Source organism: Equus przewalskii, chromosome 3, assembly GCF_037783145.1.
Source record: "Equus przewalskii isolate Varuska chromosome 3, EquPr2, whole genome shotgun sequence".
Classification (NCBI taxonomy): domain Eukaryota; kingdom Metazoa; phylum Chordata; class Mammalia; order Perissodactyla; family Equidae; genus Equus; species Equus przewalskii.
The window spans coordinates 200,138-218,467 of record NC_091833.1 but is presented as its reverse complement, the minus strand read 5'-3'; the positions used below and the strand labels follow the sequence as shown (position 1 = coordinate 218,467).

Below are 18,330 nucleotides of genomic sequence, written 5' to 3'. Positions count from 1 at the left end.
TTACTGCCGAGGCCCGCCCAAACCACGCCCCCGCGGAGCGCGCCGGGCCGAGAGAAGGCGTAGCCATTGTCTGGCCGGACAAGCCAGACCGTGTGCTCTCGTGAGAACCGGGACGCGCTCGGAGACTCGCACGGCCCGCGGTCGCGCGCAGCCCCGCCCCCCCGGCACGCAGGCCCCGTGCGAGCTCGCGCACGCGCGCACCCGCCAGGGCCTCGGTCTGGCCCGCGAGGACTGGCGGGCCGAGAGCGGGCCGCTGAGGTGCGGGGGAGGAGACCGAGCCGCCGCCGGCGCCGAGGAGCATGTCTGCAAGTCGGGCCAAGAAAGTGAAGATGGCCACCAAATCGTGCCCCGAGTGCGACCAACAGGTGGGCGTCGGGGCCGGGCGCGCGGGCCGGGGGCGGCCGTTGGCCGTGGAGAGCCCTCGCCGGGGCGCCGGGCCGGCCGGGCGGGCGGGGTCTCGGTGGCCGCGGGCGGGCCGGGCGGGCGGGGGCTCTGTCGTGCGGCCGCCGGGCGGGCCGGGCCGGGCTGGGTGTGCGGGCCGTGGCGGGGCCGCCTGGCCGGCTCCGGGCGCGGCGGGCCGTGCGGCCGCTTTGTTCCCGCGGGCGGCGGGCGGGGCCGGCCTCTTAGATCTCGGTAAGGTGGTGATCTTTTTTTTTTTTTTGAGGAAGATTACCGCTAACTGCTGCCAATCCTCCTCCTTTTGCTGAGGAAGGCTGGTCCTGAGCTAACATCCGTGCCCATCTTCCTCTCCTTTCTATGTGGGACGCCTGCCACAGCATGGCGTGCCGCGCGGTGCCAATGTCCGCACCCGGATCCGAACCGCGAACCCGGGGCGCCGGAGTGCAACGTGCGCACTTGTGGGCTGCGCCCGCCGGCCCTGAGGTGATCTGAGTCTGTTCTCACAGCGCTCCTAACCGCACCAGGCATCGGCCTGGTCTGGGTCTTTAGTGCTACACCGCTGACTGCTAAGTCCCGTTAAAGGCCGGTGTCCTAGGCGCTGCCCTCCCGAGCCGGCGCACGTCCTTCTAGCTTCTTCCGGGTGCACCTGCCGCTGCGCCCCTGCGCTCTGCTGAGTCCGTGGGCTCCGGGGCCCGTGCAGCCGGAGGGGCGGGGCCTTCGGGCGGGGGGCGGGGCTGGCGCTCGGCCGCCTCCCCGGAGCTCGGGCCCCTCGGGCGGGCGGGGCCCTCGCTGCGCGGGGAGCGCCCCTAACCCCGCGGACGTGTGTCGCCCAACGGAGCGCTGTTTCACTGTTTCCTTTATGTATAAAATTTGATATTCTTAACTAGAAAAAGTTTATTTGAAACTGCCTCAGTTAAAACCGTCTGTAAGACATCTTTTCTGCCAAAATGCAGCCCTTAAGGTGTCTTTCTTTCCAGAATGTACCTCTCTCCTCTCTTTCCGTCCCTCAGTGAGAGAGGGTCTCTGTCTCCTCTAGTTCCTCAGCGGAAAGCGGTGGTTTTCAGTGCGCAGCTTTGTGTGTATTTAGCTAACTAACGTTATCCCTACGAATTTAACTTTTTGGTTGCTATTGTAAGTGGAATTGTTCTAAAAACTTCATTTTATCCGTGTTCATTAATTGTATATAGAAATACGATTTTTTTTGTTGTAGTAAAAACCCTAACATTCACCACTTAAAGCGTGTTAAGTGTGTACTTCGGTGCCGCCGTCCCCACCGTCTAGTTCCAGGACGTCGTCCCCGCTGCAGAGCGAGGCCCTGCTGCGCCCCCCCCAGCCCTAGCCGGCGCTGCTGTGCTCGCTCTCTCTGCATCTGCCTGTTGTGGATGTTTCGTGTAAATGGGGTCACGCAGTACGTGTCCTTTGACGTCTGACTTCGCTGGTGTAGCAGTCAGCGCGTCCACGTTGTGGCACGTGTCACACTTCAGGGCCGTCTGTGGCCAAATAGCGTCGCTGCGTGGGCGTACCACAGTTTGTTGTCCGGTCTTCAGCTGACGGCCGTTTTGGTTGTTTCCGCCTTTTGGCTCATGTCAGTAGTGCTGCTGTGAACGTTCATGTACAGATTTTTGTTTTAACATCTACTTTCGTGTGTTATATTTGCAGGAGTGGAATTGCTTGGATGTATGGTAATTCTGTGTTTAACTTATTGAGAAATTGCCAAATTGTTTTCCATGGCAGTTGCTCCATTTAACATTCCCACCAACAATATATGAAGGTTCTAATTTTTCCACATCCTCACCAACACTTGGTATTTTTTGTTTAAAAAAAATCATTGTAGTCATCCTAGTATTGTGGGAACTGGGATGTCATTGTCATTTTGATTTGCATTTCCCTAATAACTAAGGACATTGAACATCTTTTCATGTGCTTCTTGGTCCTTTAGATATCTTCCTTGGAGAAATGTCTCTTCAAGTTCGTTTTTCTTTTCTTTTCTTTCTTTCTTTCTTTTTTTTTTTGATGAGGAAGATTGGTCCTGAGCTGACATCTGCTGCCAATCGTCCTTCTCTTTTTTTTTTTTGCTTGATGAAGATCAGCCCTGAGCTCACATCTGTGTCCATCTTTCCTCTATTTTGTGTGTTTCCACCACAGTGTGCACCAAACTTGACAACTACACCACTGGGCCAGCCCCATCAGTTTTTTGATTGGGTGATTTTTCTTTTGTTGTTCAGTTCTAAGAATTTTTGTATATTCTGGATACCAGACCCTTATCAGATATATGATTTACAAATACTTGCAAAGATCCATTCTGTGGGTTTTTTCACTCTCTTGATAGTGTCCTTTGATGCACAAAAGTTTTTTTTTTTAAGATTTTATTTTTTTCCTTTTTCTCCCCAAAGCCCCCCCGGTACATAGTTGTATATTCTTCGTTGTGGGTCCTTCTAGCTGTGTCATGTGGGACGCTGCCTCAGCCTGGTTTGATGAGCAGTGCCATGTCCGCACCCAGGATTCGAACCAACGGAGCGCGTGAACTTAACCACTCGGCCACGGGGCCAGCCCCGCACAAAAGTTTTTTATTTGGGTGTAGTCCAATATGTCTATTTTTTCTTTTGTTGTGTGTGCTTTTGGTGTCATAAGTAAGAAACCATTGCCAAACCCTTGGTTGTGAAGATTCACCCCTTTTTCCATCTAAGCGTTTTATAGTTTTAGTTCTTATGTTTATGCCCTTGATCGATTCTGAGTTAATTTTTGTAGATGGCGTGAGGTACGGGTTCACCTTTATCCTGTTGTATGTGGATATTCCAGTTGTTCCAGCTCCATTTGTTGAAGAGACTCTTCTTTTCTCCTTGAATGGTCTTGGCGTCACTGTTGAAAATCAATCGACCATAGATACATGGGCTTATTTCTGGACTCTCAGTTTTGTTCCATTGATATGTCTGTTCTTATTACAGTGTTTTTTGTTTTTTGCTGATCCACAGTATTTTTTTGAAGACTTTTTTTAATTGAGGTGTACTTATAACATTCTATTAGTTTCAAGTGTACAACATAATGATTTGATATTTGTATATATTGCATAATGATCACCACAGTAAGACTTTATTTATTTTTTTTACAGCAGTTTTAGGTTCACAGCAAAATTGAGAGGAAAGTACGGAGATTTCCCCTATATCCTCTGCCCCTACACATGCATAGTTTCCCCCATTATTAGCATCCCCCACCAGAGTGGTCCATTGTTAAAACTGGTAAGCCTAGGGGCTGGCCCCGTGGCTGAGTGGTTAAGTTCGCGCACTCCACTGCAGGCGACCCAGTGTTTCGTTGGTTTGAATCCTGGGCGCGGACATGGCACTGCTCATCAAACCACGCTGAGGCAGCGTCCCACATGCCACAACTAGAAGGATTCACAACGAAGAATATACAACTATGTACTGGGGGGCTTTGGGGAGAAAAAAGAAAAAAATAAAATCTTTAAAAAAAAACCAAGAAAAACTGGTAAGCCTACATTGTCACGTCATTATCACCCAAAGTCTGTAGTTTACATTGTGGTTCACTCTTGGTGGTGTACATTCAGTGGGTTTGGAGAAATACATAATGACATATATTCACCATTACAGTATCATATAATAGAATATTTTCACTGCCCTAAAAATCCTCTGTGCTTTGCCTCCTCATCTCTCCCTCCTGCCAAACCCTGGCAACCACTGATCTTTTTACTGTCTCCATGGTTTTACCTTTTCCAGAATGTCATATAATTGGGATCATGTGATATTTAGCTTTTTCAGATGGCTTCTTTCGCTTAGTAGTATGTAGTGAAGGTTTTGCCATGTCTTTTCATGGCCTGTTAGCTCATTTCTTTTTAGCACTGAGTAATACTCTATTGTCTGGGAGTACCACAGTTTATTTATCCATTCACCTGCTGAGGGACATCTTGGTTGCTTCCTGGTTTTGACAGTTATGAATTAAGCTGCTGTAAACATCGTGTTCAGACTTTTGTGTGGATATAAGTTTTCATCTCTTTTGGGTAGTTACCAAGGAGCATGATTGCTGGCTTCTATGATAAGAGTATGTTTAATTGTACAAGAAACTGCCAAACTGTCTTCCAAAGTGGCTGTAACATTTTGCATTCCCACCAGCAATGAATGAGCGTTCCTGTTGCTCCACATCCTTATCAGCATTTTGTGGTGTCAGTATTCTAGATGTTGACCATTCTAATAGATATGTTGTTAGACTTAGCGTTTCCCTGATGCGTAAGACATGGAGCATCTTTTTATATGCTTATGTGCCATCTGTACATCTGTTTCGTGAGGTGTCTTTTAAGGTCTTTGGCCCATTTTTTAATTGGGTTATTTCCTTGTTGCATTTCAAGTGTTGTTTGTATATTTTGGATAATATTCCTTTATCAGATAGGTCTTTTGCTTATATTTTGTCTCAATTTGTGGCTTGTCTTTTCATTTTCTTGACAGTGTCTTTCACAGAGCAGGAAATTTTAATTTTAATGAAGTCCAGCGTATCAATTCTTTCTTTCATAATTGTGCCTTTGGTATCGTATATGAAAAGTCATTACCAGACCCAAAGTCATCTAAATTTTCTCTTGTGTTATCTTCTAGGAGTTTTGTAGTTTTGTGTTTACATTTAGGTCTTTGATCCATTTTGAATTAATTTTTGTGAAGCATGTAAGATCTGTGCCTAGATTGTTTTTATTTTTGCATGTAGATGTCCAGTTGTTCTAGCACCATTTGTTGAAAAGTCTACCTTTGCTCCGTTGTGTTGCCTTTGCTCCTTTGTCAAAGATCAGTTGACTGATTTATGTGTGTCTATATCTGGGCTCTCTGTTTTGTTCCATTGGTCTATTCTTTCACCACTACCATACTGTCTTGATTACTGTAGCTGTATAGTAAATCTTGAAATTTGGCAGTGCCTGTCCTCCAAACTTGTTCTTCTCCTTAAATATTGGATTGGCTATTCTGCGTCTTTTGCTTCTCTATATAAAGTTTAGAATCAGTTTGTTGATACCCACAGAATAACTTCCTGGGATTTTGTTTGAGATTGCACTGAATCTTTAGATCAATTGAGAAGAACTGACGTTTTGACAAAATTGAGTCTTCTTATCCATGAACATGGGATATCCATATATTTAGTTCTTTTTTGATTTTGTTTTGATTTTTGATTTTGTTCCTTAGTTTTCCTCATATAGATTTTGTACATATTTTATTAGATTTATACCTAAGTATTCTGTTTTTGGTGTGCTAATGTGAATAGTATCGTGGTTTTAATTTCAAATTCCACTTGTTCATTGCTGGTATATAGGAAAATGATTGACTTTTTTATATTAACCTCGTATCCTGCAACCCTATTTTGGTGGCTCATTTCAAGAGATTTTTTGGTTGATTCTTTTGGATTTGTACATAGACACTCATGTCATCTGCAAACAAAGTGTTATTTCTTCCTTCCCAGTCAGTATACCCTTTATATCCTTTTCTTGTCTTATTGCATTAGCTAGGTATGATGTTGAAAAGGAATGATGAGAAGGGACGTCCTTGCCTTGTTTTTGATGTTAGTGGGAATGCTTCTAGATTTTCACCGTTAAGTATGAAATTACCTGTAGGTTTTTTGTAGATATTCTTTATCAAGCTGAGGATGTTCCCATCTATTCTTAGTTTACAGAAAGTTATCATCACGTATGGGTGTTGAATTTTGTCAAATGCTTTTTCTACATCTATTGATATGATCATGTGAATTTTTTAGCCTGTTGATGTGATAGATTACATTAATTGATTTTTGAATGTTGAATCAGCCTTGCATACCTTGGATAAATCCCACTTGGTTGTGGTATGTGATGTTTCTTATACATTGGTAAATTCAATTTGCTAATTTGTTTCTTTTTTTTAAATTGAGGTAACATTGGTTTATAACATTATGTAAATGTCAGGTGTACATCATTATATTTTGATTTCTGTGAACACTGCATCATGTTCACCACCCAAAGTCTAATTGCCACCCATCAGTGTACATATGTGCCCTTTTATCCCTTTTGTTCTCCCTCCACCCCCCTCCCCGTCTGATATCCACCAGTCTATTCTCTGTGTATTTGTTTTTGTTTGGTTTTTTGTCTTCCACATATGAGTGAAATCATATGGTATTTGGCCTTCTCTGTCTGACTTATTTTGTTTAGCTTAATGCCTTCAAGGTCCGTCTGTGTTGTTGCAAATGGCAAGATTTCATCTTTTTTTTTAGCTGCTGAAGTTTTTATTGTATATATATATACCGCATTTTCTTTATCCAGTAATCTGTTGATAGGCACTTAGGTTGTTTCCAAGTCTTGGCTTTGTGAATAAGGCTGCAATGAACATAGGGATGGATATGTCATTTTGAATTAGTGATTTCGTGTTCTTTGGATAAATACCCAGAAATGATATAGCTGAATCTTATAGTAGTTCTATTCTTAATTTTTTGTGGAATCTCCTTACTGTTTTCCATAGTGGCTGCACCAATTTACACTCCCACCAGCAGTGTATGAGGGTTCTCTTTTCTCCACATCCTAACACTTGTTATTTTTTGTCTTTTTAATTATAGCCATTCTGACAGGTCTAAGTTGGTATCTCATTGAGGTTTTGATTTGCATTTCCTTAGTTATTAGTGATGTTGAACATCTTTTCCTATGTCTGTTGGCCATCTGTCTGTCTTCTTTGGAAAAATGTCTGTTCAGATCCTCTACCCATTTGAATTGGTTTGCTCATTTTTTTGTTGTTGTGTTGTATGAGTTCTTTATATATTTTGGATATTAACCCCTTATCAGATATATGATTTGCAAATATTTTCTCCCATTGTTAGGTTGTCTTTTTGTCTTGTTGATGGTTTCCTTTGCTGTGCAGAAGCTTTTTAGTTTGATGTAGTCACATTTGTTTGTTTTTTCTTGTTTCCCTTCCTTGAGGAGATATGGTACTAAAAGAGATACTGCTAAGACCATGATATCAAAGAGCATACTGCCTTTGTTTTCTTCTTGGAGTTTCGTGGTTTCAGGTCTTACGTTCAAGTCTTTAATCCATTTTGAGTTAATTTTTGTGTATGGTGTAAGATAATGGTCTACTTCCATTTTTTTTTTTTTTTTGGCATATGGCTGTCCAATTTCCCCAACACTATTTATTGAAGAGACTATCCTTTCTCCATTGTATGTTCTTGGCCCATCTGTCAAAAATTAACTGTCCATAAATGTGTGGGTTTATTTCTGGGCTCTCAGTTCGGTTCCATTGATCTGTGTGTCTGTTTTTGTGCCAGTACCATGTTGTTTTGGTTACTATAGCTTTATAGTATATTTTGGAATCAGGGAGTGTGATACCTCCAGCTTTGTTCTTTTTTCTCAGGATTGCTTTGGCTATTTGGGGACTTTTGTTGTTCCATATAAATTTTAAGGTTCTTTGTTCTATTTCTGTGAAAAATGTTGTTAGGACTTTATAGGGATTGCATTGAATCTGTAGATTGCCTTAGGAAGTACAGACTTTTTTTTTAAATTGAAAGTTTTTTTTTGTTTTAAACTCCTGCTTTCCAGGAAGATTTGCTGATTTACCCTCCCAGCTATGGAGTTATGGGAGTGCTTATTTCCATCCATTTGTTTTAGTTTTTTTTTCCATTATGCTACAGTCTGATCAATTTAACTTGACCTGTTAACAAGGCAAGGATAATCATCATCTATAAAGCTTTAGAAATTTGCTTTAAAATTACCTAAGTTATTTTTGATGAAGATGTAGGTTTAAAAATACAGACATTTTAACTGTTAATTCTTCCAATCTATGAGCACAGACTCTCTTTCCGTTTCTTTGTGTCTTTGATTTCTTTCAACAGTGTCTTATAGTTTTCAGTGTACAGGTCTTTCTGTTTGCTAATATTTTGTTCAGAGTTTTTGCATCTGTGTTTGTGAGAGATATTGGTCTATAGTTTTCTTGTTGTGTCTTTATATGGTTTTGGTATTAGAGTGATGCTGGCCTCATAGAATGACTTAGGTTGTAATCCTTCTGCTTCTATCTTTTGAAAGTGATTATAGAGAATTCGTATTTATTCCTTAACTATTTGATAGAATTCACCAGGGAAATCATCTGGTCTGGCGCTTTCTGCTTTGGAAGGTTATTAATTATTGGTTCAGTTTCTTTAATAGATATAGACCTATTCAGGTTGTCTGTTTCTTTTGTGAGTTTTGGCAGATTGGATCTTTCAAGGAATTGATCCATTTCATCTAGGTTATCAAATCTGTGGTATAGAGTTGTTCATAGTATCCTTTTATTATCCTTTTAATGTCCCTGGGATCTGTAGTGATGTTCCCTCTTTCATTTCTGCTATTAATAATTTGTGCCTTCTATTTTTTCTTAGCTTGGCTAGAGACTTATTGATTTTATTGATATTTTCAAAGAACCAGCTTTTGGTTTTGTTGATTTTCCTGTTTTAATTTCATTGATTTCTTCCCTAATTTTTATTATTTTTTTTTCTGCTTGCTTTGATTTAATTTGTTCTTTTTTCCTCTTTTTCTAAGGGGAAGCTTAGATTATTGATTTCAGATTTTTTATTTTATAATATATACGTTCAATGCTGTAAGTTTTCCTCTAAGCACTGCTTTCACTGCATCCAACAAATTTTGATATTGTTTGTATTTTCATTTAGTTCAAAATATTTAAAAAGTTATCTTGAGATTTCTTTTTTCACCCATGTGTTATTTCAAAATGTGTTGTTTAATGTCTGTATATTTTGTGATTTTCCAGTTATTTTGTTATAATCAATTCAGTTGTGGTCTGAGAACAGACAATGTATGCTTTTTCTTTTAAATTTGTTAGATCTGTTTTATGGCTCAGAATGTGGTCTATCTTGGTGATTGTTCCATGTAGGCTTTAGAATAATGTGTATTCTGCTGTTGTTGGATGAGGTAGTGTATAGATGTTGCTATGGTCTGAATGTTGTGTTGTCCCACAATTCATATGTTGAAATCATAATTCCCAAAGATGGTGGTATTAGTAGGTGGGGCCTTTGGGAGATGATGAAGTTATGAGGGTGGAGCCTTGATAAATGGAATTAGTACTCTCATATAAAAAAGATTCCACAGAACTCCCCATACCGTCTGCTGTCTCAGGACACAGTGAGAAAGAGCCTGCTATGAACCAGGAAGAGGGCTCTCACAAAAATGTGACCATGCTGTCACCTTGATCTTAGACTTCCTCGCCTCCAGAAATGTGAGGAGTAAATTTCTGTTGTTTATAAGGTACCCAGTATGTGATATTTTGTTAGAGCAGCCTGAATGGACTAAGATGCCGGTAATATCCAGTTGATTGATGATTGTTGCATTCAGCTGTGTCTTTACTGGATTTCTGATAAAGGGACGTTAAAGGGATGATAAAGGGATGTTGCTATTATTACTTTGAACAGATTGTTATCTGTTAGATCAATTAAGAATAAGAAAAATAAGTTTTTGTTTTACCCTCACTTGTTCCTTCTCTGATGCTCGTTCTTTCTTTATATGCATCCAAGTTTGTGACCTGTGTTATTTTCTTTTTTTCTAAAGAACTTCTTTGAACATTTCTCACAAGACACGTCTACTGGCAACATATTCCCTCAGTTTTTGTTTGCTTGAGAAAGTCTTTATTTCTCCTTCACGTTTGAAGGATAATTTCACAGGGTACAGAATTCCAGTTGGTGTTTTTTTCTCTCAGCAGTTTAAACACCACTCTCTTCTTGATTCCGTGGTTTACGAGGAGATGTAATTCTTATCTTTGTTCCTAATATTGATAAGGGTTTTTTTTTCCCTCTGATTTCTTTCAGAAATTTTTCTTTATTTTTGATTTTCTACAGTTTGAAAATGGTATGCCCAGGTACAGCTTTTCTGTAATTTATCCTGCTTGGTGTTCTCTGAACTTCCTGGATCTGTGGTTTGGTGTCTGACATTAATTTGGGGAAATTCTCAGTCATTATTGTTTCAAATATATCTTCTGTTCCTTTTTCTCTTTCTAGTGTTCCCATTATGCGTATGTTACACTTTTGCTGGTGTCCGACTTTTTCTGTATTTTTCAGTCTTTGTTCTCTTTGCTTTTCATTTTTGGAGATTTCTAATGATATAGCCTCAAGTTCAGAAATTCCTTTCTCAGCTCTGTCCAGGCTGCTAGTAAGCCCCTCAAATTTATTCATCATTTTTGTTAGTTTTTTTGATCTCTGTCATTGTTTTTGGTTCTTTTTTAGGATTTTCCTCTGCTTACATTGCCCATCTGTTGTTGTCTGCTGTCTCTCCGTTAGAGCCCTAGCATATTAATCGTAGTTGTTTAAGTTCCCAGTCTGATGATTCCAACATCCTTGCCATGTCTGGGTCTGACGCTTGCTCTGTCTCTTCAAACTGTATTTTTTGCCTTTTAGTATGCCTTGTAATTTTTTCTTGATGGCCAGACATGATGTACTAGATAAAAGAAACTGCTATAGATAGGCCTTCAGTAACGTGGTGGTAAGATGTAGGGTGAGGAAGCATTCTTTAGTCCTGTGATTAGGTCTTAGCCTTTTGGTGAGCCTCTGGACTGTGGACCTCACAAGTGCTCCTTATTCCTCCTATCCCTGCCCCCCCCCCCCCCCACATGCCCTGTGTCTCCCCTTAGATGGCTAGAGTGTGCTGGAGTTGGGTATTTCTCTTCTCTCGAGTCAGGTACTAATAAAACCATAGCAAGTTAGGCTTTGGTTAAATATTTTCTCCTGAGGCCAGGGCTTGTTAAGAATAATAGAGTGCTCTGGCATATTTCAAAATGCTTCCTTTTCTCTTCCTTCTGCCAAAAGCACAGGGGGATTTTTCTCTGATACTGTAAGAACCTGGTTGAGCTCCTGGAGGTAAAACTAACAAAAGTGTGGGGGACCTCCTATGGCTGAGTCCCCCTGGAGTTTTTCTTTCAGACATGTCCACACTGAGCCTCCAGCAATTTGTCAATTATAGTTGAGTTTTTCCTACCCTGGCACTGGTTCCTACAGAGGTTTTTTTGCTTTTGAATTTCTGTTTTGGTCAGTTTAGATTCTCTATATTCATCTCTGCTTCTCCAATTTTGGGGCAGTGGTTTGCCCCGGGACCTTACTTCTCTTACAGATCTAAGAAGAGTTGTTGGTTTTTCAGTTTGTTCAGCTTTCTACTTGTTAGGGCAGAGTGGTGACTTTCATGCTCCTTACATTTGGAACTGGAAACCACAAGTGCACAGTGTTTTGATTACTGTATCTTTGTAGCAAGTTTTGAAATCAGGAAATGCAAGTCCTTCAGTTTTGTTTTTCTGTCTTAAGATTGTTTTGGCTTTTCAGAATCCCTTGCAAATCATGTGAATTTTAGGATTAGCTTTTCCATTTCTGAAAAAAAGGCCATTGGAATTTTGATAGGAATTACATTGACTCTGTAGATCAATTTGGGAAATGCTATTTTAACAATATTAAAACAATATTAAGTCTTCCAATCCATGAACTTGATTGTCTTTCCATTTAATTTAGGTCTTTAATTTTTTAGCAATGGTATGTAGTTTTCAGTGTACAAGTCTTGCATATTCTTGGTTACATTTATTTCAAATTATTTTTTTTGATCTTATAAATGGAATTGTTTTCTTAATTCCACTTTTGGATAGTTCTTTGCTAGTGTATAAAAATAAAACTTATTTTTGTTTGTTGATCTTGTATCCTGTAACATTGCTGAATTCGTTCATTAGCTTTAATATTGTGTGTATGTGTGTATTGTTTAGGATTTCCTATTTATAAGATCATGTGACCTGTGAATAGAGAGAGATTTACTTCTCCTTTTCAATTTGGATGCCTTGTATTTCTTTTTCTTGTCTGATTTCTCTGGCTTTCCATTACAGTGTTGAATAAAAGCAGCAGCAGCAGACATGCTTATCTTGTTCTTGGTCTTTGAAGGAAAGCTTTCAGTCCCTCCTGTTGAGTAGGTTGTTAGCTCTGGGTTTTTCATAAATTCATTTTATCATGTTGAGGAAGTTCCTTTCTATTTCTCATTTGTTCAGCATTCTATCATGAACAGTGTTAGATTTTGTAACATGCTTTTTCTGCATCACTTGAAATGCTTATGTGTTTTTTTTGTTTCCATTCTATTAATGGGGAAGGGGTGTATTATATTGATTGATCTTCCTATTTTGAACTACCGTGGCATTCCTAAATCCCACATAGTCATGGTAGATAATCATTTTAATATGTTGCTTGATTTGGTTTGGTAATATTTTGTTGGAGATTTTTGCATCCGTGTTCATGAGGGATATTGGTCTGCAGTATTCTTTTCTTGTGCTGACTTCGTCTGGCTTTGGTATCAGAGTAATGATGGCCTCATAGAATGAGTTATGAATTGTTCCCTCTCTTTCGTTTTTTCAAAGACCTTGAGAAGGATTTAATTCCTTTTTTTTAGGGGAAGGAGTGAGGAAGATTCTCCTTGAGCTAACATCTGTGCCAATCTTCCTCTACTTTGTATGTGGGATGCCTCCAGAGCAAGGCTCGTGAGTGGAGTAGGTCTGCATCTGCAGGGGTCCGAACCTGCAAATCTGGGCCGCCGAAGCAGAGTGCTCAGAACTTGAACCACTTGGGCACAGGGCTGGTCCCGAGAAGGATTTAATTCGTTAAATGTTTGGTAGGCTTCGCAAGTGAAGCCATCTGGTGCTGAACTGTGCTTTGTTGGCTGTTGTTTTGATTATGATTCACTTTCTTGTTATAGATTTGTTTATATTTCTGTTTCTTCTTGAATCAGTTTTGAAAGTGTGTGTAGTTTTTAGGAGTATGTCCATTTCATCTGGATTAATTTGTTGATATAGTGTTTATAATATTACCTTATTATCTTTTTAATGTCTGTAGATTCTGTAGTGGTGTCCTCTTTCACACTTGATGTTTTGTTAAATTGCATCATTTCTTACATCCATCAATCTGCCTAGAAGTTTATCAATTTTGATAGTTTCACAGAACCAGCTTTTGATTTATTGATTTTTCTCTCTTGCCTGTTTTCTTTTTCATTGATTTTGTTTACTGTTTTCATCTTTCTGCTTTAGTTTTAGTTTGCTCTTATTTTTCCAGCTTTATGAAGAAAGATAATTAATTTTAGACATTTCTTTTCTAATATAATCATTTCAAGTTATAAATTTCTCTCTCGACACTGGCTAACTGCATCCCACAAATTTCGATATGTTGTTTTTTGATTATTATTTAGTTTATAATATTTTCTGAACTCCCTTTTGATTCTTCTTTGAACCTGTAGTTTTTAGAAGAGTGTTTAAATTCTGTACACTTGGGGCTTTCTAGATATCCTATTTTTATCGATTTTCAGTTTAATTCTGTTGTGGTCAGATGGCATTTCTCTAAGATTTTGGCGTTTTGGAATCTGAGAATTATTTTATGGCGCAGTATACGGTCTGCCTCGGTAACTGTCCTTGTGCACTTGAAACGAGTGGATATTCTTTCAGCTGTTGGGTGTTGTGTTCTACAAATTTTTCTTATCTTAAGGTTGTTGATATTTTCGTTCAAGTATCTTTACTCAGGTTTTTGTCTAGTTTTATAAATTACTGAGAGAAGTGTGTTAGAAACATCCACTTATGATTGTGGATTTGAATGTTTCTCTTTTTAGTGCTCTCAATGTTTGTTCATTTATTTTGAAACTCTATCGTTAAGCACATATACATTTATAATTTTCTATCTTCCTCATGTATTGACCTTTCTGTTATTAAATGTCTCTCCTTGTCTCCAGTAAATGCTGTTTATCTTGAAATCTGCTTTGTCTGATTTTATAGTAGCCAGTCTAACCTTCTTATACTTGCTATTTGTATGGTGGAATAGGAAAAACTCACTTCTCCCTCTCCTTTACTCTCATGTTACTACCACACTCCCGACACGTCTGATACCAGATTTGTGTGGTTTTTTCCTACACCAAGCAATTCTTTGTGACACCAGCTGGTTGTCCTAGAATTTAACTGAATTCTGATGACACTGTCTACTTGGAGATAGTGACATATACCGTAGATTAAGGCTCAGTCCCATGAGACTGCCGCCTACTTCAGATACCAATTGCAAGAATTTCCTACAGGTTTCCTACAGGTTCTCTCCTACTTGGCTACAAATCAGAGGTCCCCTGACCTCCTCTCCCTTGAATTCAGATTTTTGCTAGAACAGCTTACAAAACTCAGGGAAACATTTACTTATATTTACTAGATTATTGTATAGTAAAGGAATAATAAAGGATACAGATGAACAGCCAAATGAAGAGTTACTTACATAGGGCAAGGTCAGGGAGGTTCCCAAATGCTGGAGAATTGGGAGTTGGGCTGAAAATTCCAAGCTTCTGATCATGGCTTGGTCTTTCTGGTGGCCATCCCCCACCCAGGAGCCCACCAAGAGTCACCTCATTAGAACAAAAGATACTGCTGTCACCTGGGAAACCCCCAAAAGATTTAGGAGCTCTGTACCAGGAACCCACGACAGAGATTAATATATCTGTTTGTTCTATTATCTCACAGTGACATATGTTTTTTCTTTTTTTTTCTTTCAACCTGTTAGCATCTTTGTATTTAAAGTGTATTTCTTGTACATCAAACTAGAAAGCTCTTGTGCAGCGAAGGAAACCATCAACAAAATGAAAAGGCCTCCTACTGAATGGGAGAAGATATTTGCAAATCATAATCCATTAAGGGGTTAATATCCAAAATATGTAAAGGACTTATACAACTTAATATCAAAAAAACCCCACCCAACCTAATTAAAAAATGGGCAGAGGAGTTACAAGTAGATATTTTTCCAAAGAAGATGTACAGATGTCCAAAAGGTACATAAAAAGATGCTCAACATTATTAATCATCAGTGAAATACAAATTAAAACCACAATGAGGTACCACCTTACACCTCTCAGAATGCCTATTATCAAAAAGCCAAAAAAATAACATGTTGGTGAGGTTGTCGAGAAAAGGGAGCTCTTGTATACTGACGGTGGGAATGTAAATTGGTGCAGCCACTATGGGAAATAGTATGGAGGTTTCTCAAAAAGTTAAAAATAGAAATACTGTATGACCCAGCAATTGTGCTTTATCTGAGGTGTTTTATCTGAAGAAAGTGAAAATGTTAATTCAAAGAGAGAGATGCACACCTCTCTTCCCTGCAGCAGTATTTACAGTAGCCAAGATATGGAAATAACCTAAGGTTTCATTGATAGATGAATGGATAAAGGAGATGTGGGGTAGATATATACAATGGAATGTCACTCAGCCATAAAAAAGAATGAAATCTTTCCACTGGCGACAACATAGATAAACCTGGAGGATATTATGCTAAGTGAAATAAGTCAGACAGAGAAAGACAAATACCATATGATTTCACTTATATGTGGAATTTAAAAGCAAAACAGTTGGAGCCAGCCCTGATGGTCTAGTGGTTCACGTTTGGTGTTCTCATCACTTTGGCAGCCCAGGTTCACTTCCTAGTCATGGAACCACACCACTGGTCTGTCAGTTGCCGTGCTGTGACAGTGGCTCACATAGAGAAACTGGAAGAACTTACAGCTAGGATGTAGAACCATGCACTGGCGCTTTGGGGAGAAGGGAAAAAAAGCCAAACAGATGAAGAAAACAAAACAAAACCAGGCTCATAGATACAGGAACCAAAATGGTGGTTACTAGAGGGAGGAGGGTTTGTGGGGGGGGGTAGGGAGTGAAATAGGTGAAGAGGATTAAGAGTACAAACTTCCAGTTATAAAATAAATAAGTCATGAGGATGAATGTACAGCGTAGGGAATATAGTCAATAATATTGTAATAACTTTGTGTGATGACAGATAGTAACTGGACTTATCATGGTGATAATTTTGTGATGTATATAAATATTGAATCACTATGATGTATACCTGAAACTAATAGGCTGTTGTATGTCAATTATACTTGTATAAACATAAAGTGTGTTTCTTGTGAATAGCTTAGTGTGGTTTTGCCTTTTTGTCCATTTAACAATATCTGCCTTTTGATTGGAGAATTAATCCATTTGTGTTTAATGTAACTATTTATATGTTTGGATTTAATCTTTTTGCTATTTCTTTTTTGTCTCAGTGCTTTTTGTTCTGTTTCCCTTTTTCTTCCCTCTTTTGTCTTAATCACATGTTTTGGGTACTATGTTTTAATTTCTCTATGGGTTTTTTACCTTTTTTTTCTTTGCTTGAATTATATTACACAACCTAACATCACAGTCTATTTAGAGGCAATACTGGATTAGTTTAGGAAAAATATAAGAACTTTGTAACCGTCTAGTTCCCTTTAAAACTTCTCCCAATCTTTGTGCTATTATTAGAGTGATCAGTTTATATTCTGTTTACCTGCGAATTTCCTGGTTTTAGCACTGAAATTCTTCTGTATGGGCAACTCCCTCAATCCTGGGCAAATTGGAAAGGTTGGTCACCTTTGCTATAGTTATCATGTTTGTTACATCTATAAATGTTACAAACTCAACAATACAATGTTATACTTTTTGCTTTAAGTCAGAAGTGGGCAAAATATGGCTCCCATACCAAATCTGGCTCCTGGCTTGTTTCTCTAGGACCCACAAGCTAAGAATGGTTTTTGCCTTTTTAAAGAGTTACTAAGAAAAAGGAAAAAGAAAAATATGAGACACAGTTATGTGACCCACAAGCCTAAAATGTTCGCTCTGGGACCCTTTACAGAAAAACTTGCTGATATCTTCTTTAACCAATCATATGTCTTCAAAAGAAAAAATAGAAGGAAATAAAAATATATGTACACAGTTGTATTTACACATATATTTATCATTTTAAATTTGAGTAATTTTAAAAGACTGGAGAGCCTTTTTTTTTTTTCTTTTTTAAAGGAGGTATTAGCACATTGTTTTGGGAGCAATCTTGTGGATCAACCAAATTGATAGTTTTTTTTTTTTTTAAAGGAGCTAATTTTCTTTTCTTTCCTTTCTTTTTTTTGGTGGGGGGGGGGAGTTGGCCCTGAACTAACATCTGTTGGCAGTCTTCCTCTTTTTTTTCTCTTCTCCCCAAAGCCTCAGTACATAGTTGTATATCCTAGTTGTATGTCCTTCTAGTTCTTCTATGTGGGATGCTGTCACAGCATGGCTTGATGAACAGTGTGTAGGTCCATGCCCAGGATCCGAACCCCAGGCTGCTGAAGCAGAGTGTGTGAACTTAACCACTTGGTTGGCCACGGGGCCAGCCCCTATATTATGTTTTATACAAATGTGTCTTAAGGACAGTGGTGGAAGTGTCAGAGAAGGATTATACAAGAGAAATATAATTTATGTTTTTCCAGTGCCATGAAGCACCACCAGGATGAAAAGGATTTGGTAATGTTTTCCAAGGTGAGAGATTATTCCTATTCTTAGTCTAAAATTAAATTAGTTATGTTCTGACATAATTTGACTTGAGTAATTATAAATCTCTTTGGAAGAAATAACTTCAGTATTTAAAACATTTTTAGGGGCTGGCCCCGTGGCCGAGTGGTTAAGTTGGCGCACTCCGCTGCGGGTGGCCCAGTGTTTCATTGGTTCGAATCCTGGGTGCGGACATGGCACTGCTCATCAAACCACGCTGAGGTAGCGTCCCACATGCCACAACTAGAAGGACCCACAACGAAGAATATACAACTGTGTACCGAGGGGCTTTGGGGAGAAAAAGGAAAAAAAAAATCTTTAAAACAACTTTAGTAAAATCTACATAAAATAAAGTTTACCATTTTCACCATTTTTAAGTATACAGTTCCATGGCATTAAGTATATTCACAGTGTTGTACAACCATCACCACCGTTCGTTTCCAGAACTTTTCTTGTTATCCCAAGCTGAAACTCTGCACCCCTTAAACAACAACTTCCCATTCCCCACTCCTCCCAACTCCTGGTAACCTCTCTCCTACTTTCTGTCTATGAATTTGCCTATTCTAGGTAACTCATGTAAGTGGAATCATACAACATTTGT

The 18,330-nt window shown here is 39.3% G+C and overlaps 1 protein-coding gene across 1 annotated transcript in view; it reads left to right on the top strand.

The window, feature by feature from the left end:
• The first annotated feature begins 226 nt into the window (after nt 1-226).
• Nucleotides 227-18,330, top strand: part of C3H16orf87 (chromosome 3 C16orf87 homolog) — an 84,893-nt gene continuing 66,789 nt past the window's right edge. The window contains exon 1 of the mRNA XM_070613550.1: nt 227-365. The gene's annotated coding sequence lies outside the window, so the exon portion shown is untranslated. The remainder of the gene's footprint in view (nt 366-18,330) is intronic.